This window comes from Sus scrofa, chromosome 10 (genome assembly GCF_054392235.1).
Source record: "Sus scrofa isolate SSC_HxYL_T2T_F1_AM1 chromosome 10, Sscrofa_HxYL_maternal_Yorkshire_Landrace_v2.0, whole genome shotgun sequence".
In the NCBI taxonomy this organism is placed as follows: Eukaryota; Metazoa; Chordata; class Mammalia; order Artiodactyla; family Suidae; genus Sus; species Sus scrofa.
The window spans coordinates 85,679,825-85,705,400 of NC_139392.1; the positions used below are offsets into that span (position 1 = coordinate 85,679,825).

The 25,576-nt window shown below is 37.5% G+C and overlaps 1 protein-coding gene across 5 annotated transcripts in view; it reads right to left on the reverse strand.

Annotated features, from left to right (window-relative positions):
* The window catches only part of LOC146399572 (uncharacterized), a 617,271-nt gene that overhangs the window by 579,779 nt on the left and 11,916 nt on the right, over positions 1 to 25,576 (reverse strand). The window contains exon 3 of one of the 5 annotated variants that reach the window (XR_014818091.1): positions 5,665 to 5,742. The exons of 3 other annotated variants lie outside the window; for them this stretch is intronic. The gene's annotated coding sequence lies outside the window, so the exon portion shown is untranslated. Of the gene's footprint in view, positions 1 to 1,473; positions 5,743 to 25,576 lie in introns of those variants that run through there. One more of the 5 variants, XR_014818093.1, reaches the window with a different exon arrangement.

A 25,576-nucleotide genomic window follows, 5' to 3' on the forward strand; every position in this document is an offset into this window, starting at 1 on the left:
GGGGATTTTTCCGAGAGATGGGATTGCTAAGTCTAAAAAGACCTAACCCTCAATCACACAAAGGATGCATTTATCGTTTGAATACTCACAATTTAAGTATTGCCTTTGCATGAAAATTTAAGTATCTTTTAAGGAGCACATCCAACTTCTTCAACACTAGTTACTAGTAGCTTATGCATATTTAGAATCTAAGTTTTAATATGTGTAGGAAACTTAAGGTAAAAAACTTTGAATCACAATTCTCAAAGAAACAGGGCTATGAGCTCTAAATGACTCTGACAAGAAGCTAGTACTAGACTTGGAAATAATGCCTCAAACAACCTCCAGCTTGGGGCAAAGAAAGAAATTTTCCACTGGCATAAGCATTTTTCACACTTCTTTCCTATCTATACATCACCATCTCTCTAAACCCAACCCCCACCTCAACAATGGCAGCTTTATAGAGAGAATCAAAATGCAAATTCAAATCATAATTTAAAACATTGGGTAGTTGCAGAAAACAAGGATACTGCAGAGTCTATTATAGCAATGAAAAAATCATACTGAGAATATATGAAATAATTATAGAATGTAGGTTATCTGCTTAGAGTTAGAAGTAATAAAACTATTAAGTGTAAACTAATATTTTTGTTGGTGAAAAAAGTGAGGTTCAAAAAGTTGATTTGCTACACTACCAATAATACAAGTCTTTAGTGGCAGAATTTCACCTGGAACCTATACCTTTTATTTATTTATGTTATTGATTTTTAGCACTCGTGGCATATGGAGGTTCCCAGGCTAAGGGTCAGATCAAGAGCTATAGCTGCTGGCCTATGCCACAGCCACAGCCACAGCAATGCAGGAGCCGAGCTGCATCTGCAACCTCAGCTACAGATGCAGATCAGAGCAATGCTGGATCTTTAACCCACTGAGCGGGGCCAGGGATCAAACCCTCATCCTCATGGATCCTAGTCAGGTTCATTAACCGCTAAGCCAGGAAGGGAACTCCAGAACCTATACTTTTTAATAAATGGTAACTTTCAGATGTATAAAGGCATCTATTAAATAAATATTAAATCATTATAAATAATGAGTATAAATAAATTATTAAATAAATGGGGAAGATATAAAGAAATCATAAAATAGAGTTCAGCAAAAAATATAAATTATGAGAAGGGTGATATCCTAATTTGCTATCAGTTCTGGTCATTTGAGGGTGGTTAAATTGTATATTTTATGAAATATTTAATGAATACAAAATTGGCATTAATACATTGGTATACTGACTATTCAAAAACTATTTTTAGAAATAAAATTTTCTAAAAGTGAGCTATGCACAGTTATTAATGCAAAATTTTAAAAAAGCTGTTATTTTATTTGAATATTAAAAAGAGAATAATGAATAATTACATATATTTATACTTTATCCATATCACTAGTATTTTTCTGAAAAATATGTTTTCTCAGTATGACATTTTACATACTATCATTTGCTTTTTTGAGAAATGAAAAGCCGGTTTTCACTTTATTTTTTTAATTAAAATGTACTTTTTAAGATCACTTCTATTGCAGGTGGTTATTGTAGAAAGAAAACAAGTTATAAACAATAAAATTGTTGCAGATTTAGTCCACACAAAGCCACCATAGCCAGATCTCCTTAGCCTTTGTTATTTGTTTTTTAACACTTAAACTATAGTTTCCGAAGTTTCCCTCTGACCTTGTGTGTTTCCCAGGCCCCTAGAAAGGACTGTGCACAAGTTGCCAAAGTGAGCTGATGTGTTAACACACACCAGGGACAGCAGCAAAAAATGGGAGGATTCCTCCACCGCAGATTTTTATGTCAGCACACAACCTGCTTACAGTTGTTGGCCATCAGCATGCTGCTGTCCCTTAAACTGAGCTGTTAGATCAGATTCACAGAAGAGAAATAGGCTCTTGTTGGCCCGCTTCAGATTTAACTACATAATTTTCTTGTGTGCTATGAGACAGCTATGGCAGAAGTTGGAAGTGAAAAGCGGACTGTAGCCAAATCCACTCCAGATTATTATAATGCAACAATTAAATGTTATTTTCTTTAAAATGATAAAGCATCAAGATTTGTGCTAAATGGACAGACATAGTTCAGGAGGCATAAACCAACACTGTCCAGAACATCCTAACTGTGAGATTTCTAGGACTAAGACCAGGAGAGGTCCTGTCTCTGCCTTCTTAAGGTGCTGATATGGTAAATGGTGTTTCAACAAAGCATGCAATATTTGGTATTTGTCCCATAGCCTCTTTGAAAGAGCCTCCTTCCACCCTTTAAGTATCCCCTTTAAGAATGAATCTGGCTTTGACTCTAAGGATATAAAACCTTAATGTGGTTTCCTCTCAATCCATTCATCAGAAGCCACAACTTACCTGATATAATCACCTTGGAAGATGACCCTAAACTTCAGACAAGATTGCAGCCCCAACCAATATTTTGATTTCAGCTTAGGGCAACCCTGAGCGAAGACCTTGCCAACCTGTGCTCAGATTCTTGACCAAGGAAAACCATGAGATAATAAAATCTGTGTTGTTTTAAGCTACTAAATTTTGAATGATGAAATAAATACAATTTTAAATATGAGTATAAATTTGAATAAAATTATTTTTATTTATACGTGTGTATTAATGTATGCATATATTATATATATACATGTATAATAAATAGATTGAATGTACGCAGTCTACCTAGATGCTCATGGCCCATTTGTGAGGACCTTGATAGCATGTTGTAGCCTATGTATCATGTGCATACATAGATACATTACATACTGGAGAAGTGTAGAGTTTCCTATGAATTTACCAGGCACAATTTTTTTTTAAGGGCTTTTCCTACAGCATATGGAGATTCCCAGGCTAAGGGTCTAAACAGAGCTCAGCTGCCAGCCTCTGTCACAGCCACAGCAACACAAGATCTGAGCCACATCTGCAGCCTACACCACAGCTTACAGCAAGACTGGATCCTTAACCCACTGAGTGAGGCCAGGGATCGAATCCACAATATCTCGGTTCCTAATTGAATTCATTTCTGCTGTGCCATAATGGGAATTCCTACCAGGCATAAATTTTTAAGACCAACCTGCAAAAGGCTCATTCATTGCTCATAGACAAGGCCTGGCAGGTATCTGCTAGTGCAGGATGGTGATTTAGATTTAATTGCATAGTCTAGCATTTAGCCTTTCATGAAGAATTTTTAAAATATACATTGCATGTTCTACTCTATTTTGAATAGTACATAAAATATAACCCTTTTCCCACATAACAGAATGAATGTAATTCAGCAACAAATTGATGTGAATACAACTTTTAGGACCAGGCAAAAGCCTTTGTATTCTGCTTCACTCGTCTGTAGAAGAGTTAACAGTAAACTAAATCGGTGATATAACAAAAGTTTTCTAGAAGATACACCTGCATAAAACATTGCATAGCGATGTAACTTGGGAAAAGACAAGGCTCTTTTCTTCCCTCGGAAATTCCTTTCTAATATATAGCAGCATTCTAAAGATTCTGAGAAATCTTGTGAATTAACACGAAGGATGAGAGTGTTATTTCAGACACACAAATCGGACATCTTTTCTGAGCGTTACTAATAATTCCATAAAAGTGGTCAGTGGCACAAGTGAAGCAGGAAGAAGTCCGGGGCACAAAGGACGACACCCCATGTGCTTCCTTCCCACATCACACACGTGCTTTCTTCGCTGGTTATATTGATAAGCTTTTAGAATCAGATACACATATTAGTACCTCACAAACCAAGAATATGTAGATTGTAAAATGATTCCATCTTATCTACCAGGTAGTTACAGTCTTGTATGACATTTCTGGGGGTTGAGCTTTTTAAACCCATAGTTTCTAGGTTTGTTTCCTATAAGCAGTTCTGAACCACAGACTTCCTGCTAAAAGCCTTTCACAGGTAAGAATTCTACTCCTGGTAAAGACTATGCGACTATTTACCAGGCGGTTTGTTTTCAACCATGTTAACAGAAAAGTTGGAATGAGTGTCCCACTGCAGCAGTAAGGGAGAGAAAGAGGTCACAGCCCAGCTGCCTTAGTTCCTTTTGCTCCACCCTGAAGTTTAAAAATGTCTGTTTAATTTGTCTAATCCAATTTTCAACAACTCATTTAACTAAGGAATCATTTTCTAAATATTAAAATCCAAGAAACACATTTTGGAAAACATTAGATAAACAATTCTAAGCTTCTTTTTAGTTAGTTATAGAAGTTATTTGAAACCTCAGACAAGATACGTAAGCTTTTTAAACCTCTTTTTTCATTATCTGTAAAATGGAGAGAATGATACTTATTTTTTACAGGATTATGGTAGGTGTTATGAATAATTCCAGTTATAGGTTAGGGTTAGGGCCTGTTATATGTTGGCATTAAATATATAGTAGCCTTTTGTTCAATGGAATTTGAGTTCAGGTATCAATTTTTATAAGTTTTAAATTTAAAAATCCTCCTTATTTAACTCAAATTCCACTCTCTAATGTCATGGTTCCATCCTCTGAGACATCCTTCCTTTTTTATGGTAGGTAACCGGGGCTTGCATATGAGTGGTTTGATCAGCCTGCTCCCTGCCAGTAGAACTTGAGGGATCTAACAGCTTCTTTTCATTTTGTACTGTCTCTGTTCAGTTTAGTCCAAACAGACATGTTTCTGCTGGAACGATTTTCTCATAAACCTTGTGGGTCTTCCATGTATTTCACAAGAATTCACACCACTGAACAAAAACAAGGTCCAAATATTTTTTTCAAGATAATCTCTTCTCCATCTCGGTACCCTGCCGAGAGGGTGGAGCAACAGCACCCTAAACCGTCCCAAAAGATGAACACTCTGTTCTGGGAAGAATATTTTAAATCTCTTGAAAGTGCCCTTTGTGTGACTGTGTGACTAAGCACTCTGATGTTTTGAAGTGTTTCAGCACAAGGCTGTAGCATCGCACATGCAATCTCTTCTCTGTGCCATATTTTTGGCCACTCTTCTGACTTTTAGCATCTTTCGTTATATAAAAGTTATTTTCAAAAGCCTTTGTTCCATTTTGTTTAACAGTTTTCCCCTAAATTTATCTCTTACCTTTCACGTTTTACCATGTGTAGCAAAATGAAACCTGATAGTGCTGTCAACAAAATTGTTTGGAATTTCCTTAGCTATTTAACAGGTTACTTCCATCCACATAACTGCAGAAGACAACCCATTGTGTTTTCTGACACTCAGTGCATAACAAGGATCCTTCATTCCTTTAGTTTTCCATAACATACGCCTCACCTCCTTGTGAACCCTCATCAAGGTGTCTGGAAGTCCAGCTTTCTACTAACAACCTGTTCAAGGCAATCGATGCTTTCACTATCATGGGCCTCAAAATTCTTCCAGGCTATTCAAAGCTACTGCAACATTTTTAGGTATTTGTTACAGCAGCACTTCATTTCCAAGTGTCAAAGTCCATGTTAGTTTTCATTGATCCATTACAAATTGCCACAAGTTTAGTGGTTTAAATCAACAGAAATGTATTATCGCACAGTGTCCTGGTCAGGATAGGTCAGGAATCAGAACTGAATCTTGGTCTCAGCTAAAATCAAGGTGTTGGCTGAGACTGCAACCTTGTATGAGGCTTTGGGTCCTCTTCAGGCTCACTAGCTATTGACAGGATACAGTACTCACGGCTCTAGGACTCCTGGTGGTTTTGCTTCTTCAAACCGGAAGATGACTGTCATAGCAGTGGGCTGTGCCAGAGCTGACCTTACAGAACAAAGTAACCCAGTTGAGGGGCAGCTAATCCATCATAATCACACATCCCATGACACTCAAAGGGAGAGAGCATATACGCTGCGGGGCAGAAACCTTGGTGGCTTTCTTTGATTCCTCCTTACAACAAATATATTTGTATTTTTGTGTCTTTTATGTGTTCCAATGCTGAGCTCTCTTGTTTCCCACAGTTAGTGTGGTTTTATCATGTTATGTTTTCGCATTAGGATAATTAGGATTAACTAGCATTCAGGTAATTCTGCTAACCTAGAGACTCATATCTACTCTCAGTTCAGATAAATCTGTTCTATCATATCATTAACTATTTTCTTTTCTCCATCTATGTGATTTGTTCCTAGTGAAAGTATCTTTAATATCCTGGGTCTAACCTTCATGGTTCTTAAATTCTATTTTATAGCTTTCTCATGTTTGAGAAGAATTTCTCAAGTTATATTTTTTAAAAATTCTGAAATTTCACTGAGCTTTTAATTAGAATTGTTTTAAATTTCTTTTAGAAATTTTCTTCTGACACTCAGTTTAATCAGTTATAAAATGGGTAAATGAATAATTGTAGAGATATGGTATGGTTTAGATATAACACATTTAAAGCTGTGAGATTATGGCTTGCTACAAAATAAGTGTTCAAAAATTCATGTTATCACAAAATAAAGAGAGGATTGGAAAATATTAGCATTTGATCTTTATATTCAGTAACTGAATAAATATTTATTGTGCTTAACACATTATTCTAGTACCTAAGTATCCATAAGTGAATAAAAGAAATTTTAAAAAGAAAAACATTTTAAATGAAAAAAAAAATTCTGCTCCCATAAACTCCCATTCTAGAATCATTTTAGGATATTTTCTGTAGTTGTACAGCTTGGCCCTTCTCTTTTTTTGCTGTAATTTTTCTATATCTCTTTATTGATTATTTCAAAAATAAGCTGGCAGCAGTTCCCACTGTGGCACGGTGGATTAAGAATCCAACTGCAGTGGTTACGGTGGCTACAAGAGGTGTGAGTTCAATCCCCATCCTGGCACAGTGGATTAAAGGATCTGGCATCACTCTTGCTGTGGTGTGTGTAGCAGCTGTGGCTCAGATTTGATCCCTGGCCCAGGGACTTCCATATGCTGTGGGTGCAGCCATTAAAAAAAAAAAAAAAAAAAAAAAAAAAAATTGGAAAGAAAAAAAACCAACTGGCTTTGAAGATCAGTGAAAAAGGTAAATTTAGTTAACAAGTCATATAGGATTTTCTTATTCACAGAAGGCAAGTTGGTTTCTTCTCTTACATCATACAAAAAAGTAATTCCCTGTAGATCCAGGACTTCAATGTGAGATGATATAAAATAATAAATCTCTTAGAAGAAAATAGAACGTAATTATTTCTCTGAGAAAAGAAAAGTTTTCTTAAGAGCCAGAAAGATTAAACATAAGAGTCAAGTAAATGTAAAATAAAAATATTCGATTACACTAAAATTAGGACAAACTGTAAGAACATAATTACCATACATGTAACCGATTATGGGTAAGTACTTGGAACAAAGAAATCAAATAATTTCTTTGAATCTGTAAAAAAATATATAAACACGCTGGAGATATAGCCATTTCATAGCAGAGAACAAAGAAATGGCTAATAAAGGTATGAAAATTTCCTCAAGTTAATTTATAATCAAGGAGAGTAAAATGAAGCCGCAATAAGATACAAACTCAAGTGTTAGACTGACATAATGAACAAGTCAGACGGTTTTGATGAGTGTATGAAGCAATGATATATCTCATGCACTGATGAAGGCTATGTAAATGGGCATAGCTTTTTTGAAAACAGCCTGGCGTTATCTAGAAAAAGGGAAGATATGCACACCAGAATTTAAGTTTCACTTCTAGAGTAGCTGAGAAAAACAATGCATTTTCAAGATGTGTGCCTATCAGCATTGTCTGTTTTAGAATGCGGATGTAAGCAGTCCCAGTGTACATCAACAACAGAATGGACAGAGAACACGCGGGCTGGTCATACAACGGAATAACATCTAGCAAAAAAAATGCAAAACACTAGAGCGATAAGGAACCACTCTGATGCATCTGAGAAAACCAATCACTGAGCAATAAGAGCAAGTCAAAAAAATCATACAGCATGTTTCTATTTGTATAATTTTAGAATAGGCCAATTAAGCATGATTTTGTTTGGGATACATTTCTGTAAAGAAGAGAAATTGACTGCTTAATAGCAAATGACAGGAAAACATAGTGGTTTTAAGCACAGATTCAGGAATTAAACCACTTTGGTTCCAGCTCTGCCACTAATTCATGGGTGACCTTGGTCAATTGGCCTACCTCTCTGTGCCTCAGTTTCTTCATCTAAAAATGGGATAATAGGAGTTCCCGTCGTGGTGCAGTGGTTAACGAATCTGACTAGGAACCATGAGGTGGCGGGTTCGGTCCCTGCGCTTGCTTAGTGGGTTAACGATCTGGCGTTGCCGTGAGCTGTGGTGTAGGTCGCAGACGCGGCTCGGATCCCGCGTTGCTGTGGCTCTGGCGTAGGCCGGAGACTACAGCTCCGATTGGACCCCTAGCCTGGGAACCTCCATATGCCGCGGGAGCGGCCCAAGAAATAGCAAAAAGACAAATAAAATAAAATAAAATAAAATAAAATGCTTATAAAAATTTTTTTAAAAAAATAAAAATGGAATAATAATTGAACCTATTTCATAAGATTGTATATAGACAGATAAGTTTGTATTGTTCTCCCTTTTTGCTCTCTCTTATTCAGACTGAATTCTGTATGGGTCACCTTTAGTGGGGATGTGGAGGCAGAAGGGTGCCATCTGAAAGGAGCCCACAGGGGCTCCAAATGCATTCATCAATTATTGACATAAGGTGGTTAGCATATTCCCAGTGAGATTTTATTTCATTCTTTAAACTGCACATATACACTGTGTCCTCTATCTTGTATGTTTAAAGATATAAACGTAAATATTTTGGACTCTAAAACTATTTGCCCATTTCTTTATCTTAAAAAGTACAATATACCATTTAAATGGCAAACTCCAGATTAATGGTCTATTTTATTTTTTCTTTTTCCAAGAATGGTATTCAAATATTGCTCGCTAAATTGACTTCGTTCTAGATAGCACTTGGCGCCAGCACACGCAGATTAGTTTGTAATCTGTGTAATTGATTATGGTGAAATTTCTGAAGAATAAATGATTTCCTCTGGGCAATGAGTCATTTGTGAGACTGTAAATCTATTAATTTACTCCAAGAACGTAGTATAGGTTAGTAAATTTGTAGCTGGAAGGGACTTTAACTCATATTTAAGGAACTGAAGGCCGGTGAAATCAAGTTAACCAAAATGGCTTAGTTTCCATTACAACTCCTCCCAACACAATGTTAAAATCTCAGGAAAAGTAAAAATTTCTTGCTGCTCTGCTCAAATGACTGAGGAAACACAGGCAATTGATCTCTGCTTTTGTGTTCTACCTTAAATCAATCCTCAGCCTTCTACCACTGGTCTGCATTAACCAAAATCTTGTCCTGCTATTTCATCTTTGAACCCTCATTTTCATATTGATACTTCTGTTGTCACCGCTGTCTGTTTTAGCGATTTTTGAACCTGGGATGCTGCTTATTGGCCTCTTTGGATGCCATTCTCTGAAGCTTTCCTTCCAGCTTTGTGTAAACCTGAACTCAGGCCTGACCTCTAAACCCCAGAACGAAGAGCTCAAGCCTGTCAAGTGTGGTTTAGACAATAAATATTGACAGTGATTTCATCAGCAATTATGCAGTTAATGAACAACAGAGTTGAGCATGGGACCAAGCTGAGCTTTTGTTTCATTTAGTGGAATTTAGTCGATCTGAGTGTCAGTATATTTGCATTAATCTGCCCTTGTCTACTACCTCTCCCATTTAAATAATAAATTTCATCTGATAAGCAGCACGCCCTAGAGGCTAAATATAAATTGGCTTATGGCACAGGGTTTTGTGGCAACTGGTCCTGTTGATTGATTACCTTAGCTCACCCACTAATACTCTGCTCCAGCCCATGCTGTTCAAACATGCTGGCTCCAGATTTCCCCAAGGACAATCACAAGTGGTCCCACTTCAGGGCCTTTGCTCTCACTGCTTCTCTGCTTGTAGTTCTGTTCATAGATGTCCAGATGGCTTATTCCACCACCTCCTTTAGAGCTGAGCTTAAATATTACTTTACAGATGAGAAATAATCTGATTATTCCATATACGGTAGCAACCTCTTCCTCTCCCAGACACTTCCAGTCTTCCTTCCCCTGCTGTATTTTTTTTTTCTCTCCATAAACTCTTCCCCACTTGACAGTTTGTATTTTAGCTGTTTGTTGACAGTATGTCTTCATCACTGGAAACATATGGTCCATGAAGTCAGGTTTTTTCTTTTAATCTGTTTTCTCTGCTTCTAATTACTCTATACCCAGTGCTGAGAAGGCAGGACTTGCTCAGCAGACAAGAATAAAGAAAGGGAAGAAAATAACAGGTAGAGGTCAGCAGAGCGCATAACCATCTGACACACAACGTCATGACCCTGCCGGCCATGCCGTGTTAGGGCTGGCCAGCTTACTCCCTTTCACAGCTGCCTCAAATACTATAAATAATTCCATTAGTTGGCTTTACCAAAGGGGACAGAGGGGCAGAAGTAAAGAAGTATGAAGAATAACTTGTCTGTGTTTTCTGTCTTCATTCCTTTCGTCTCTCTGCATTTCTCTCTTCCTTCGTGTGTCTACCTCTCCCTCTTTTACGCCCTCTCCTCCTTCCTCCTTCTCCTGTTATTATGGCTAAATGTGTCTGTGGTAATAAGCAAGCTGAGAGACAGAAATTATTGGGAGGAGTTGAGGCACATAGCAGATGCAGTTAATCTGCCCTAGGGAGTCTTGAGGGAGGAAGGGGCCCTTGTGGTGAAATTGGATAGGGTATTTTATAAAGTGACAAGCTCCAATAAGCACTTGATTTAAACCAAGCAAGATATTGTGTATTACATTGTTCTCTGTTTCTTAGAAACACCTGCTGATGAGGAAGCATTGTAATGAATTATTTTTTAAAAAACCTGAAAGTGTTTTTCAGTTAGCTTTTCTTCTTTTATTAGGATTAGTTTTCCTTTCTGAAAAGCATTTAAGAGTAGATGAGAAAAAGTAAATAAGATTCCGTGTGTAAGGAAAAAGTTAGACCCTTTTAACGTTGGGTGATTGCCTGTCAGTTTGCACATTAGGCAGATGTTTATCATGGAACCAAGTATGATGTTTGGGTGTATCATTTATTAATCTTCCTGCCTCCAATCAGATACACGCTAAGTGATCCCTGAGCATTCTGCAGCTAAATCCCATGTGACATAAATTCCATGGTGCATAAATTTACTTCATAAATCCAGAATCCCTTGAAATGAAAAAAATGATTTTTAATGAGTGATTTTTGAATGAATTGTTGATCATGTCCCTAACTTTCAATTCAAACGTCTCACCTGGAGTTATGAGTGTGAACAGGGAGTACAAACTCAGAAACCATTGTCAAACTTTAGTTGTAAGTGCAAACTAGTGTCAGAAGCACTATTTGTGACAGACAAGAATCGGTCTGCGTACAGTATGCCCTTGGATAAGAGGCTGGGAAATATAAGATAAATCCTAAAAAAAGTATTTCTCTATTTCTTTCCTTAAAATTTTCTTTAAAACATTTTATAACATTTCACCCCAGAAGTTTTGTGAACTATCTAAAATTCTATGTTATTTTTTTTGTGGAATGTCAGTCAGTAGTAACCTTAGATACTTAGATAATTGTTATGAACCACCCCTCCTCAACAAAAAATAAAGAACTACTGCTCTATAATCTTTTGGAAGTTTAGAGCAATGTGAAGAGGAGTATCTGGCTCTTTTTTCAGTGTGGTATTTTTATTTGATAGAAATCCAAGGGCCTGCCAAAGGGAAAGTTCTTTGGTGTAAAGAGACAAGCCTAAATGACCCAGCTGAAGCTGTTCTAAGATGCCTGATTGGCAAACAACAGAGAAGCCAGTTGTTTTAAACAGGAACTTAATTTATGGGATGAGTATCATGGAGTTCCTAGAACTGACTGGAAGGTTAAGGAGCCAGGTTTTAACATATGGGCAGCAACTGAGGCAGGCAGCTGGAGCAACGTCTAAATCCAGACGTGGAAAGAGCACAGGGAGGCCCGTGCTCTTTCCAGTACGGATCCCTGAAAGATGTGGCAATGCTTCTGGAACACTGGGCATCACCAGTTCTGCAGAGACTTGAAAGAAAAGAGAATGGCCCCAGTTTTGAATCACTTGATTCTTTTCAAAATCAACTTTTACATGATAAAGGTGTATAGAAATGGAAATATTGATAGACGTCATTGACAGAAATGGAAATGTTGCTTATCAATATTCTGACAGTATTTTCTGCATATTTGTAAACTGATTGATAGTTAAGGCTGTTCTTCAAACTTATAGACTGAAATTCCATGCAGTTTGAATTTCTGAATAATGCGACCTGAGCTACTGCAGTTGGATTCTTAACTCACTGCACCACAGCAGGAACTCACTTTTTTTAAAGTTTTTTTTTTAAACTGAAGTATCATTGATTTACAGTGTTGTGCTAGTTTTAGGTATACAGCAAACTGATTCATTTGTATACATACACATAAATATATATACACACACACATACACATATATATTAATTATTTTCAGATTCTTTTCCCTTATATGTTGTTATAAAATATTGAGTACAGTTCCCTGTGCTATATAGCAGGTCCTTGTTTGTTACATATTTTATATATAGTGTTGTGTATATGTTAACCTCATACAATTTATCTCTCTCTCTGCCCCCTCTTTTCCCTTTGGTAACCATAAGTTAATTTTCTATGTCTGTGAGTCTATTTCTGTTTTGCAGATAAGTTTATTTGTATCATTTTTCTAGATTCCACATACAAGTAACTCATATGATATTTGTCTTTTTCTGTCTGGTTTACTTCATTTAGTGTGATAATCTCTAGGTCCATCCATGTTGCTGCAGATAGCATTATTTCATTCTCTTTCATGGCTAAGTAATATCTCACATCTTCCTATCCATTCATCTGTCAGGGAACATTTAAGTTGCTTCCATGTCTTGGCCATTGTAAATAGTGCTGCTATGAATGTTGGGGTGCATGTATCTTTTTGAATTGTGTTTTTGTCCAGGTATATGCCCAGGAGTGGGATCCCTGGATCATATGGTAACTATTTTTATGGGCTATACTTTTTTTCTCGCTCTGCTTTTTAACAATGTACAAGTTAACAGTGTGCTGCAAATCATAACTAAATCCTCCCACAAACATTCATATAACTAAGAGGGAGCCTCCCACAAACATTCATATAACTAAGAGGGAGCCTCCCACAAACATTCATATAACTAAGAGGGAGCGTGCATATTTTCATCTATCCTTCAGAACTGCATAAAATAAATGATAGGCACTAAGAATTTGGCTAGGAGCCGTAATAATCATTCCACCCCTTGGTTTCAGGTCTGAAATGAAGATTAAAATAGTAATCAGATGAACAATAACTGGAACCTACCCAAGGAGACTGTACCTATGCAATTTATTGTTAATACCAGGCCTAATTCATGTCAAAGATGAGTAACAGACAAAAAAAAATTAAAACAATCAAACAACAAAATAAAAAAACAACTTTTGGAATTTTAAAAACATTCTATGGCATAAATAGAAAAGAATAGTTCAGAAGAAAACTATACTTTTAATAAAAAATAAAAAGGGGAGTTCCCATTGTGGTGCAGTGGAAATGAATCCAACTAGGAACCATGAGGATGTGGGTTTGATTCCTAGCCTCACTCAGTGGGTTGAGGATTTGGCATTGTCATGGGCTCTGTTGTATGTCGCAGACGCGGCTCAGATCTCGGGTTGCCGTGGCTGTGGTGTGGGCCGGCAGCTATAGCTCCGATTTGGCCCCTAGCCTGGGAACCTCCATATGCTGCAGGTGTGGCCCTAAAAAGCAGAAAAATAAAAAATTAAAAAATAAGTAGGAAAATTTTAGTCTAAGAAGTGCAATAAAACTTTAAAGAACAGGAGATTTTCTTTCAAAAAATCAAGAAAATATTGTCTCTGTTGATATGAAAGATGAAAATTATGATGATCCAACAGAAGGAAAAGTAAAGGAACCTGAGTGAAAGGGGGGAGCCAGCTGACCTGCCCATGAACATTTGGGCCAGAGCCCCTGGAAGTGATAGCACAGTAAGGGGAGTGGTGACCTAAAGGTCAGACACCGAAGGAGGGATGGGTCCTTGTTGGTGAGGATGCACTGACCAGAGAGTAACACCCTGCAAGGGTCAAGGGTAATGCGGTGAAAGATATAGGCCAGATGGGAGACCTGCTCCCGGGAGCTGACATCCAGCATGTTTGTAATGACAGTGTTCAGAGGCACTGGTTTTGAAGATTGCGATCTTGAAATTGGCATTCCACGTCATTTTTAATGAAGAGTGGGAGAGCAGATATTTTATTCAGATCTCTCTCCTCCGTTCTCTCTTCCTCTCCCTCTTTCTCTCTCCTTTCTTACTGCCAATCCTCTGTTTGCAGTATGAAAGTTTAAAATCTAATCTCACATCAGTTCCTTTGAAGACTATAGTGAAAACCTTCATGGAACACAGGACTTAGTACACCTGTGTGATCACCTGGTTTTTGCTGCCACTTGGTGGTGAGAAGAAGCCATGGGTCTGACTAAGACACTACATCATTTATATCAAGGCAGCAAACCATAAAAATGGTTTCCAGATTTACTGAAGAGTATTCCATTGTAATTCCTTTTGATATTTTATAGACAAAGAGCTTTCATTGTTTTACACCCAAAGTTTCATATTATAAGCATTGTATAACTTTTAGTATTAAATGGAACATAATTTGAAAGAAGTTTGGGCTACTTTTGGTTTGTTTGTTTGTCTTTATATTCTGGATGTGAAATTGTATTGGAGGTTGCTGAGCATAAAGTAAATGCACCCTCTTCTGCCTACAGATTCATTTCCACAAGTGAAGCTGCACATTGCGGATCATGAGGGCAGGGCTGTTAGGTCAATGAACCAAGTATATGAGTAAAGTTCAGATACTGGGATCCAGAACAGATTTTTCTTGTCATGACAGCCCATAGAAGTCCTTGATTTCTAGAGCATCTTGTGGAAAATGACCCTTTATTATAGTTCAAACACCATGCTCCCCTCCAGCACAAAGCATTGCTTACATTCCTTCATTAAATTTTTAAAAATATTGTTGATTTACAATTTTGTGGTAGTTTCAGGTGTACAGAAAACTGATTCAGTTCTATTATATCATATATATATTCTTTTAAAAATTCTTTTCCATTATAGGTTATTTCAAGATGTTGAGTATAGTTCCCTGTTCATTTTTATCATTTTTTAAGATTCCACATATAAGTGATATCATATGATATTTGTCTTTCTCTGACTTATTTTGGTATGATAATCTCTAGGTCCATCCATGCTGCTGCATATGGCATTTTTTCATTCTTATTTAATGTATGAGTAATATTCCATTGTGTATATATACACCATATCTTCTTTATCCATTCATCTGTCAATGGACACCTAGGTTGCTTCCATGTCTTCGCTGTTGTAAATAGTTCACTTTTGAACATTGGGGTGCATGTATCTTTTTGAATAGTGGTTTTCTCCAGATATGTGTCCAGGAGTGAGATTGAAGGATCACATGGTAACTTTATTTTAAGGTTGGTTTCCTTTTTTTTTTTTTTTTTTTTGTCTTTTTTTAGGGCTGCACTAGTGGCATATGGAGGCACCCAAGCTAGGGGTCGAATCAGAGCTACAGCTGCTGGCCTATAGCAACAGCCCCAGCAATGCCAGAGCCGAGCCACGTCTGCAACCTGCACCACAGCTCACAGCAACACCAGATCCTTAACCCATTGAGTGAAGCCAGGGATCGAACCCTCAACCTCATGGTTCCTAGTCAGATTTGATTCCACTGTGCCACAATGGGAACTCCTGTTTTTAGTTTTTTAAGGAAACTCCATACTATTCTTCATAATTGCTGCACCAATTTATATTCCCACCAACAGCATAGGAGGGTTTTTTATCCACATCCTCTCCAGCATTTATTAATTGTAGAGTTAATTGTATTGTAGAGTTTTCTATGACAGTCATTCTGACTGGTGTGAGGTGATACCTCATTGTAGTTTGGGTTTGCATTCCCTAATAATTAGCAATGTTGAGCATCTTTTCATATGCTTTTGGCCATCAGAATGTCTTCTTTGGAGAAATGTCTATTTAGATCTTCTGCCCATTTTTTAGATCGGGCTGTTTGCTTTTTTGATATTAAGCTGTATGAGCTGTTTGTATATTTTGGAGATTAATCTCTTTCAAAATATTTTCTTTCAGGCCATAGCTTGTCTTTTCTTTTTGTTTATAGTTTCCTTTGCTGTGCAAAAGCTATTAAGTTTACTTAGGTGGCATTTAATTTTTGTTTGTTTTTTGTTTTTGTTTTTTATTTAAATTATTCTAGGAGACAAATGCAAAAAGATATTGCTGCAATTTATGTCAAAGAGTGTTCTACCTATGTTTTCCTCTAGGAGTTTTATAGTATCTGATCTTACATTTAGGTATTTAATCCATTTTGAGTTTATTTTTGTATATGGTGTAAGAAAATGTTCTAATTTTGCTCTTTTACATGTAGATGTCCAGTTTTTTCAGCACCCCTTATTGAAAAGACTGTCTTCTCTCCATTGTGTATTCTTCCCTCCTTTGTTATACAGTAATTGACCATATGTAGGTTTATTTCTGTGATTTCTATCCTGTTCCATTGATCTGTATTCCTGTTTTTGTGCCAGAATCCATACCGTTTTTGAATACTCTAGCTTTGAAGTATAGTCTGAAGTCAGGAATCTTGATTCCTCCAGATCTGTTTTTCTTTTTCAAGATTGTTTTGGCTATTCAGGGTCTTTTTGTTTCCATACAAATTTAACAATTTTTTGTTTTGGTCCTGTGAAAAATACCATTGGTAATTTGATAGGAACTGCATTGAATCTATAGGTTGCCTTGGGTAGTATGGTCATTTTAACAATATCAACTCATCCAAACCAAGAATATGGTATATCTTTCCATCTGTGTCATCTTCAATTTCTTTTATCAGCATTTTATAATTTTCAGGGAACAGGTCTTCTGCCTTCTTAGGTAGGTTTATTCCTAGGTATTTTATTCTTTTTGTTAAGATGGCAAGTGTGATTGTTTCCTTAATTTCTCTTTGGGCAGTTTATTGTTAGTATATAGGAATACAATAGATTTCTATATATTAATTTTGTATGCAGCAACTTTACCAAATTACTCTAGGAGACAAATCCAAATCTAGTGGTTTTCTGGTGATGTCAGGATTTTCTGTGTATAGCATCATGTTATCTGCAAAAAGTGAGTTTTACTTCTTTTCCAATTCAGATTCTTTTTATTTCTTTTCCTTCTCTGATTGCTGTGGCTAGGACTTCCAAAACTATATTGAATAAAAGTGGCAAGAGTGGGCATCCTTGTCTTGTTTCTGATCTTAGAGGAAATGCCTTCAGCTTTTTACCTTTGAATATGATGTTAGATGTGGGTTTGTGATATCATGGCCTTTCATTATGTTGAGGTATGTTCCCTTTGAGTGCACTTTCTTTCTTTTTTTATCTGTCTTTTTAGGGCTGCACCCATGGCATATGGAGATTCTCAGGCTAGGGGTTGAATCGGAGCTATAGCCCCTGGCCTAGACCCGAGCCACAGCAACACAGGATCCAGGATCCAAGCCACGTCTGCAACCGACACCACAGCTCAGGGCAACGCCGGATCCTTAACCCTCTGAGCAAGGCCAGGGATTGAACCTGCAACCTCATGGTTCCTAGTCAGATTCATTTCCACTGTACCACGATGGGAACTCCCCCCTCTGTGTGCACTTTCTGAAAAGTTTTTATCATAATGGATATTGAATTTTATCAAAAGCTTTTTCTGCATCTATTGAGATGAGCACATGATTTTTATTCTTCAATTTGTTAATATGATCACATGGATTGATTTTTGTATATTGAAAAATCCTTGCATGCCCAAGATAAATCCCGCTTGATCATGGTGCATGATCCTTTTAAAGTATTGTTACAGTCAGTTTGCTGGTATTTTGTTGAGAATTTTTGCATCTACACTCATCAATGACATTGACCTGTAATTTTATTTTCTTGTGATATCTTTGTCTGGTTTTGGTGTCAGGGTAATTGTGGCCTCACAGAATGTATTCAGAAGTGTTCCTTCCTCTGCAATTTTTTGGAATAGTTTAGAGGATAGGTGCTAACTCTTCTCCAAAGGTTTTGTAGAATTCATCTGAAAAACCATTCAGTCCCAGGCTTTTGCTTGTTGGGAGTTTTTAAATTAGTGATTCCATTTCAATACTGGTAATTGGTCTATTCATACTTTCTATTTCTTCCTGGTTCAGTCTTGGGATATTTATCTTTTCTAAGAATTTGTACATTTCTTCTAGATTGTCCATTTTATTGGCATATAGTTGCTCATAGTAATCTCTTACAATCCGTTGTATTTCTGTGGTGTTGGTTGCAACATCTTTTTCAATTCCAATTTTATTGATTTGGACCCTCATGCTTTTTTTCTTGATGACTCTGGCTAAAGATTTCTCAATTTTGTTTATCTTTTCAAAGAACCAGCTTTTAGTTTCATTAATCTTTTCTATTTTCTTATTTTTTAGCCTCTATTTCATTTATTTCTTCTCTGATTTTTATGATTTCTTTCTTTCTACTAACTGAATTTTGCTCGTTCTTTTTCTAGTTTCTTTAGGTATAAGGTTAGGTTGTTTGAGATTTTCCTTGCTTCCTGAAGTAAGGTCATATCTCTCTAAACTTCTCTCAGAATTGCTTTTGCTGCATCATAAAATTTTTGTTTTCATTTTTTTCTAAGTATTTTTTTTAATTTCCTCTTTGACTTCTCCAGTGATCCACTGGTTATTTATTAGCCTGTTGCTAAAGCCTTAGTGTTTGTGTTTTTTTGCAGGGTTTTTTTTTTTTGTGGTTGATTTTTAGTCTCCTAGCATTGTCATAAAGGATGCCTGATATGATTTCAGTTTTCTTAAATTTACTGAAGCTTGCTTTGTGGTCCAGTGTGTATTCTATCCCAGAAAATATTCCATATGCACTTCAAAAGGAATGTATTCTGCTTCTTTCAGATGGAATGTATAAATTATGTCTCTCTGGTCTAATGTGTCTTTTAAGGACTGGTTTCCTTTTGATTTTCTCTCTGGATGATCTGTCCATTGATGAAAGTGGGGTATTAAAGTCCCACACTATTTTTGTGTTACTGTCAATTTCTCCTTTTTTGTCTGCTAGCATTTGCCTTATACATGGAGGTGCTCTTCTGTTGAGTGCTTATGTATTTACAGTTGTTGTGTCTTCTTCTTAGACTGATCTTTTAATCATTATGTAGTGTCCTTCTTTGTCTCTTGTAACAGTCTTTAAAGTCCATTTTATCTGATATAAGTATTGCTGCTCTGGCTTTCTTTTGATTTCCATTTGTGTGGAATAAGTTTTTCCATCCTTTCATTTTCCATCCATATGTATCCCTAGGTCTGAAGTGAGTCACTTGTGGGCACCAAATACACAGGTCTTATTTGTGTATCCATTCTGTGTCTCTTGTTTGGAACATTTAGTCCATTTATATTTAAGGTAATTATCCATAGGTATGTTCCTATTGCCCTTAGTGAAATTTTTTGGGATTTGTTTTTGGAGGTCTTTTTTTCCCCCCTTTCCTTTTTTTGCTCTCTTCTTTTGTGATTTGATAACTATCTTTAGTGCTAGATTTGGATTCTTTTTACATTTTTGTGTGTATATCTATTACAGATTTTTGTTTTGTGGTTCCATGAAGTTTTTGCATAGGAGTCTATATTTATACATGATTGTTTAAGTTATTGATCTCTTAATTTCAATTAAGAGAGTATAATGTCTGCATTGTACTCTCCTCCTTTCATGATTACTGTTTTTTATGTTATATTACATCTAATTGTTCTGTGTATCCCTCAACTGCTTATTGTGGCCACAAATGATTTTACTGCTTTTGTCTTTTAACCTTTCTACTAGCTTTGGGTGTGGATTATTTCCTACCTTTATTATATACTTGTCTTTACCAATGAGCTTTTTAATTTGGTGATTTTCTTGCATCTAGTTGTAGCCTTTTCTTTTCTGCCTAGAGAATTTCCTTTAGCTTTTTTTGTAAAGCTGGCTTAGTGGTGCTGAAGTCTCTTAGCTTTTACTTGTCTGTAAAGCTTTTGATTTCTCCATAAAATCTGAATGAGAGCCTTGTTGGGTAGAGTGTTCTTGATTGTAGGTTTTTCTTTCACCACTTTAAGTATATCATGCCACTCCCTTCTGGCATGCAGAGTTTCTGCTGAAATACCAGTTGATAAACTTATTAGAGTTCCCTTGTATGTTATTTGTTGCTTTTCTTCATTGCTTTTAATATAGTCTCTTTATCTTTAGTTTTTGTAATTTTAATTACAGTGTGCCCTTGTGTATTCCTGTTTGGGTTCATTCTGTATGGGAGTCGCTCCTGGACTTGGGCAACTGTTTTCTTCCCCAGACTAGGGAATTTTTCAGCTATTATATCTTCAAGTATTTTTCTCAGGCCCTTTTTCTTTCCCTTCTCCTTCTGGGACCCCTATTGGGGGGAGTTGCTTATATGTTTGTTTATTTTTATGGCTGCACCTGCAGCATATGGAAGTTTCAGGGCCAGGGATTGAATCTGAGCCACAGCTCCTAAAATGCACATATTAGCATGCTCAGTGTTGTCCCAGAGGTCTCTTAAACTTTCCTCATTTCTTTTCATTCTGTTTTCCGTTTGGCAGCTGTGATTTCCATTACACTACTAGCTCACTTATCCATTCTTCTGCCTCACTAAATCTACTATTGATTCCTTCTAGTGTATTTTTAATTTCAGTTTTGTACTCTTTAATTCTACTTAGTTGTTCTTTGACCAACTTTAAGATCATTACTCTGAACTCTTTCTCAGGTATCTTGCCTATGTCCTTGTCATTTAGTTCTTCTGGAGTTTTGTCTTGTTCCTTCATCTGAAATATATTCCTCTATTGCCTCATTTTTTCTAAATTGCTATTTGTGTTTTTATATATTTGATAGGTTGGTTATGTTTCTCAGCCTTGAAAAAGTGGCCCTCTGTAGTAGTCATTCTGTGTATCCTAGCAGTGAACTCCCCTCTCATCACCCAGTGGTCAGGGGCCAGTTGGTCCCCAGGATAGTGTCCAGCCTGCATTATTGGACTTGATCTGCAGGCTGTGGGACTGTGGTTTTCTTGCTTCTGGTGTCTGCCCCCTAGTGGGAGAGGCTTGTTTAGAGACTTGTGCAAGCTTCCTGGTGGGAGGGGCTGGTGCCTGCCCTTTATTGGGTAAAGCTGGCTCTTGGCCTACTAGTGGACAAGGCCATGTTAAGGCCTGGTGGCTGAGAGCTCAGGAAGTCTTTGGGCAGGCTATCTGCTGGTGAGTAGGGCTGTATCCCCATCCAGTTTATTGTTTGGCCTGAGGCATCCCAGCACTGGAGCCTATAAGGCCCCTGGGTGGGGCCAGATGTTGGTGCGAAAATATCAGCTTTCAAGAGAGTTCACACAAATGAATGCTCCAGAGACAGGATTAAGATGGCAGAATAGGACTGGAGCTCAACTTCTCTCCTAAAAACAACAAAATTCACAACTAAAGACTGAGCAATCTCCACCCAAATGGACCAGAAACCTTAAAAAAGATACCCTACTCCAGAAGAAAAAGAGGAGGCCACATCAAGAGGTAGGAGGGGTGATTTCGTGATATAAACAACCCCATACCTCCCGGGTGGGAAGCTCCACAGGCTGAAAACTAACTGGTTCACAGAGACTCACCTACAGGAGTGAGAGTTCTGAGCCCCACATCAAACCCTCACATGCGGGGATCCGGCACTGGGAGAAAGAGCCCCTGGAGCATCTGGCATTGAAGGCCAGTGTGGCTTATGCGCAGGAGCTCCATAGGACTGGGGGAAATGGAGACCCCATTCTTAAAAGGTGCACATGGACTTTCACGTGCACTGGGTCCCAGGGCAGAGCGAGGTCGCCATAAGAATCTGGGTCAAACCTGACTGCAGTTCTTGGAGGACATCCTGGGAAAACAGGGGTGAATGTGGCTTGTTGTGAGGGAAGGACGTTGAAGGCAAAGCCCTCAGGAATATTCAGCAGCTGCCTTTCTCTGGAGGTGGCCATTTCGGGAAAATCTGGCCCCACCCATCAGTCAGGGCTGAGAAACCCCAGTCAAACAACAATCCAGGTGGGATCACAGACCCGCCCCTCAGTAAACAGACTACCTAAAGACCCCTCAGGCACACAGCTGCCTCTAATCCCATCCAGAGACTAAGCCCCACCCACCAGAGGGATTAGAATCAGCTCCACCTACCAGTGGGCAGGCATCAGCCCCTCCTATCAGGAAGCCTACAGCAAGCCCTCAAGTGACTTCAGCCACAGGGGGGCAGACAACAGAAGTAAGAGAGGCTACAACCCTATTATCTGTAAAAAGGTCACCACACCAAAAACGTATAAAAATGAAAAGACAGAGAACTATAACTCAGATGAGGGAGAAAGGAAAAACCCCAGAAAATCAGCTAAGCAATGAGGAGATTCTTAGCCTCCAGGAAAAAGACTTTAGACTGTTGATGCTGAAGATGATGCAAGACATTGGAAATAAAAGATGGATAACATTGGAGGCAAAGATGGATAACTTACAGGAAACACTGAGCAAAGAGATACAAGATATAAAACTTAAACAAGAAGAGATGCAAAATACAATAACTGAAATAAAAAATTCACTAGAAGCAGCTAACAGCAGAATACAGGAGGCAGAAGAACAAATAAGCGAGGTGGAGGACAGATGCAGAACAGAAAAGAGAAAAAAGATTGAAAACAAATGAAGAGAGTCTCAGAGAACTCTGGGACAAAGTTAAACGCACCAACATCCATATTATAGGGGTGCCAGAAGGAGAAGAGAGAGAGAAGGGGACAGAAAAAATATTCCAAGAGATAATAGCTGAAAACTTCCCTAACATGAGAAAGGATTCACTGACTCAATCCAGGAAGCACAACAAGTACCATACAAAATAAACCCAAGGAGGAATACACCAAGACACATATTAATCAAACTAACCAAAATTAAAGACAAAGAAAAAATCTTGAAAGCAGCTAGGGAAAAGAAACAAGTCACATACAAGGGAACCTCGATAAGGTTATCAGCAGATTTTTCAGCAAAAACTCTGCAGGCCAGAAGGGAGTGGCATGATATACTTAATGTGATGAAAGGAAAAAACCTCCAACCAAGATTACTTTACCCAGCAAGGCTCTCATTCAGATTTGAAGGAGAACTCAAAACCTTCACAGATAAGCAAAAGTTGAGAGAATTCAGCAACACTAAACCAGCCTTACAACAAATACTAAAGGAACTTCTCTAGGCAGAAAAGAAAACACAGCAACAGGAAACACAGCAACAGGAAACAAAATTGCCACAAATGACAAGGCTTACCAGTAAAGGTATATATACAGTAAAGATATGAAATCATCCGTGCACAATTATACCACCAAAATCAGAAATCATGAGAAGAGGTGGGTACAAATGTAGGACACTGGAGATGAACTTGCAATTAAAAGAACAACAACTTAAAAACAATCTCATATACGTATAGACTCATATCAAAACTTCAGAATAACTGCAAACCAAAACTCTACAATTGATACACAAACAAGGAATCTCTGGAGAAGAAATATATCTCATAGTAAATAAGTGCTTAATCCACCATGAAGGGGCTCATTTGACATCATTCTTGGAATGCTGAAGTGTTCTTACATCTGATTCTGATTTTCTCTCCATCAATGAATTTATGATAATTACAATTAAATAATGCAACTGTACAATTAAATAATACAGTTCTACAATTGTATTATTAATAACCATTTCTCTCCATAGTGCAATGTAAGGTCTATAATGTCTTGTTTATCACATCACCTAGAATGGTGTAATGCCTATATTGAAGAATCAATAAGATGTAACAAATTGTGAGGACATATTTATATAGTTACACTGTTTTTTTAACCAATTTATGCATTTTATATTTTACTTATTTTCAGAGGGTGTATTATTTTTGTTACTCTTACCAGTTAAATTATTCTTTTTATTATGCTATGTAAAATATTTAATGGTACATAAGGCTTTCTTCTTTATAGATTTTAGTTGCATAATAGACACAATTTTAATATGATGCTAATTTTTAAAGAAAAATTGAAATGTAATAGATAATACTAAATAGTAAAGATGAAAGCCATACAAAATGCAATAAAGTATAGAATAAATTTCCTATTTGTCTCAGCATATTTTCCATTCCACTTCTCCAGAGGGAGTCACTTAATCTGTTTCTTAAGATCCATGATATAATAATCTGTGTGAATGTAATTGTGTTTAAATATATGTATTTTATTCTGTAAAAAAATAAATAAAATTTCAAAACAAAAACAAAAACAAAAAACAAATGAATGCTCCATGACATATAAACCACCAGTGACTCTGTCTCTAGAGTGGGCCACAGCTGCCCCCACCCCCCCAAGAGACTCTCCAAGACCAGCAGGTAGGTCTGGCCCAGGTTCCTATCAGATTACTGCTTTTACCTTTGGACCTGGTACCCATGAGACTTTGTGTGAGCCCTTTAAGAGTGAAGCCTCCATTTCCCCCAGTCCTGCAATCAAGCCTTGCTGGCCTTCAAAAACAAATGCTTTGGAGACTGCTTCCTCGTGCCAGACTCTGGCTTTGGGGACCTGATGTAGGGTTCAGAACTCTCACTGCTGTTTGAGAACTTCTATAATATAGTTATTCTCCAGTGTGTGGGTCACCCATCCAGGGGGGTGGGGTATGGAGTTTTATTATATCACGAGTCCACCCCCCATCTGTATACCATTGCCTCAGAAAAGCCTGGACTTTGGGAGCTGGATTTCCTTTCTAAACAACAGAGCAGAGTATGATTTCACCTCACACTACTGATGTTTAGAGAGAGACAAGGAGAGCAAGTACAGCCTTTGCTCCCTTGCAGTTGTGCTGAGAAGCACATGCAGGAGACAGAAAAAGGGGGTGGGGGCTCTGTTGGGATGACTTATGCATTGTTGAAGATGGGATAGTGAAATCCCCTACCGTTATTGTATCATTGTCTATTTCTTTCTTCAGATATGTTAGTATTTGCTTCATATATTTAAGTGCTCTGATGTTAAGTATGTATTTGCTAGGTATAGCTAATGTTATGTATATATTTATGATGGTTATATGTTCTTAATGAGTTCAGCCATTTATTTTTATATAACGAACTTCTTTGTCTCTTGTTACAGTTTTTGTTTCAAGTCTTTTTTGTTGAATATAGGTATAGCTATCCATGTTTCATATTGGTTCCCACTTGCATGAAATAACTTTTTCCTCTTACTTTGATCCTTTGTGTGTCTCTTGTAAGCAGCATACAATTTGATACACAGAGCCACTCTGTGACTTTTTTTTTTTCTTTTTTGCTTTTTAGGGCCACACCTGTGACATATGTAAGTTCCCAGGCTAGAGATTGAATCAGAGCTGCAGCTGCTGGCCACAGCCACAGCCACAGCAACGTGGGATCTGAGCTGTGTTTGCAACCTATGCCACAGCTCACAGCAACACTGGATCCTTAACCTACCAAGCATGGATACTAGTTGGGTTCATAGTCCACTGAGCCACAAGGGGAACTCTCTCTGTGACTTTTGATTGG